This window comes from Oratosquilla oratoria, chromosome 29 (genome assembly GCF_046742065.1).
Source record: "Oratosquilla oratoria isolate Oo_2021 chromosome 29, ASM4674206v1, whole genome shotgun sequence".
Classification (NCBI taxonomy): Eukaryota; Metazoa; Arthropoda; class Malacostraca; order Stomatopoda; family Squillidae; genus Oratosquilla; species Oratosquilla oratoria.
This window is the reverse complement of record NC_134805.1, coordinates 5,280,720-5,283,380: the sequence shown is the minus strand read 5'-3', so window position 1 is coordinate 5,283,380 and position 2,661 is coordinate 5,280,720.

Here is a 2,661-nt window from a genome sequence, read left to right as displayed (position 1 = left end):
GGGGGACTTAATGCGGGCGAGAAATACCTAGATGGCGTTTTCCTCATTTTATCAAAAATAAGATCTGGCGATATAGGTAGGGATGTCAGGTGAGAAAAGGTTTCCCGCCTAAACAGGCCTTATGTCAGATACCTGGACACTTATGCCGGGTCTGTGACCTCGGCAGTCCTCCTGCAAGGTACTTGACCTGGACAGCCCTATGCAGCCCTTGACTGTCCTATCTTCAATGAAGGGGAGAGGTAAGGTTTTGTGAGTTGCCGTTTGGGAGATGTGTTAGTGTGTTAGTCATAAAATATAGATATGGGTGTTATTTCTATTGTATGGGGGTTAGTTATACGGTTGGTGGGCGTGGTTAGATATGGCGTATATATATTACGTTGCGGTAATATAATTGGGGTAGGTATGAGAACTGTTCAATGGGTCTGTCTGGTGACATTAGGCATCTACTGTTGGTGATGCTGCGGGGACATTCTTTGTCTTATTTTGCATTATTGTTTTAAGTTGCTTTGGTGATCAAGGAATTTTGTGATGTCTGCAAGATTGGAGGTCTTGCCTAAGACGAGTACCATCTCGCATGTGTATAGACCACGTGCATGGTTAGCGATGTTCAGTGAGAGTTATAGTATATATATATATATATATATATATATATATATATATGTATATATATGTATATATATGTGTATATATATATGTATATGTATATATATGTATATATATGTATATATATATATATATATATATATATATATATACATATATATATGTATATATGTATATAGAGTAGAACCATCTCGCATGTGTGTGAACCACGTGCATGGTTGGTGATGTTTAGTGAGGGTTATGATATATATTTGTATATATGATGTGGAAGTGATGTTTCGAAAACTCTCTGAGAGTGAGATTGGTCCCCTCAGTCACCTTAAAACAACGCCCGAAGAGCACTTTAGTGTAGAGTTTAAAGTTTGAGATGGCCTGCCGGTCCATAGGCTGGAGTAAAGGAGTGGTGTTGGGAGGCAGGAACTGGATCTTGATTAATTTAAATTCATCAAGGAGGTCGTCTTCTAGACCTGGGAGATGGACAGGAGCGTTGCCCATAAGAAGCAAGACTTGAAGTCGCAGATTCATCTTAAGCAAACATATTTTGTTTTCACAGAAGGACCAAATAACTCATTGGTCCATTCAGTAAAAAGGTCACGTGTCACCCAAGCCTTGCTGTTGGACCTCCACATCATACTTAGCCTATTCTTCTGGACTTTACATTTCTTAAAGGCTCGTGAATTATCTGAATGGTAAACGAGCAGCGGTTTCACTTTCAATTCGCCGTTTGCATTGATACAAAACAGCAGAAAGAGACTGCCTTTCATTGGCTTGTGGCCAGGTAATGCCTTCTCCTCCACTGTTATATAAGTTCGCCTCGGCATCTTCTTCCAGAAAAGGTCCATCTCGTCGCAATTAAAGACCTGCTGCGGCAGGTAACCCTAAGAATCCACAAGTTTACTAAAGTCACTGATGAGATTCTCTGCCGCTTTTGTGTCAGAGCTTGCTGCTTCGCCGTATCTCACAACGTTGTTGATGCCGGTTCTTCTTTTAAACTTCTCGAACTACCCACAGGTTGCCTTGAATTCTCCTTTGTCCGTTGCTGCTCCTGGCATTTTATTAACGAGGTCGGCAAAAATTATTTTCTTTTTCTCACAAATGATGCTCTCGTTAATAGCGTCGCCTTGCATTTGCAAGAATACGTGACCGTTGCATAGATATTCTCGTCACTCCCTTTGAAGCATCTATCTCCTTAGTATTGTCCTTGTTCTTGAAGATTGTGCAAATTGTTGATGTAGTCCGATTATATGTGCTTAATAGGTCAGCCACGCTTACACCTCGTTCTCGCTTCTCAATGATTTCACGTTTCACTTATATTGTGATTTATCTTCTATTATCCCTATCTTCTGGCGTTTTTTTCGGGGACATTCTTATAAGGGTTATTAAACTTTGCACTGAAAAAGAAGAACACAAATAATGCGTCTGAACACAAATTTGGAAAATGCACGATCACAAGCGAGACCAAGATGTTGGCGGAACAAGCGCTAAACATAGACTGATAGCCGAGCTTCCCGGTAACAGGAACAAAACGTTTACTCTCTGTACGAAAGATACGTGTCTAGCTCCCACCACTGACTTCATACTGAACATATATAACAAACTGATCTATGACATATTATTTCATTAATATTTGTTTCTTTTCCATTTGCATTTCATGATTCACTTAGTCACCAATATGGTTGGAAAATATTCAGAATTGTACCTACAGAAAATTATATTACAAAAATATGTGTTCTACTGCTTTGAACCATTCTAAGCCACTTTTTTCATGTTATTTTCGTTGAATATATCACGTTTTTTAGTTATGCACCCCTTACAGTTATACCAATAAAATATTATTCTTTTTTTTTTTAATAGAAACGGTTTTAAACCATTGTGGATGATTCTATGACTTTAGTTCTAAGAATTTTGTGTTAGAAATGTCTCGTTTTTGAGGTATGCCAACCCCTCCCGCTTCGCAATTTTGAGAGCGAGAGCCTGGGAGTTGGGAATCGGGGGTTTTGGGCGGGGAAGTAAAAGATGAGAAGGTACTTCCAATTTAACCAACTAAACCAAACCTAA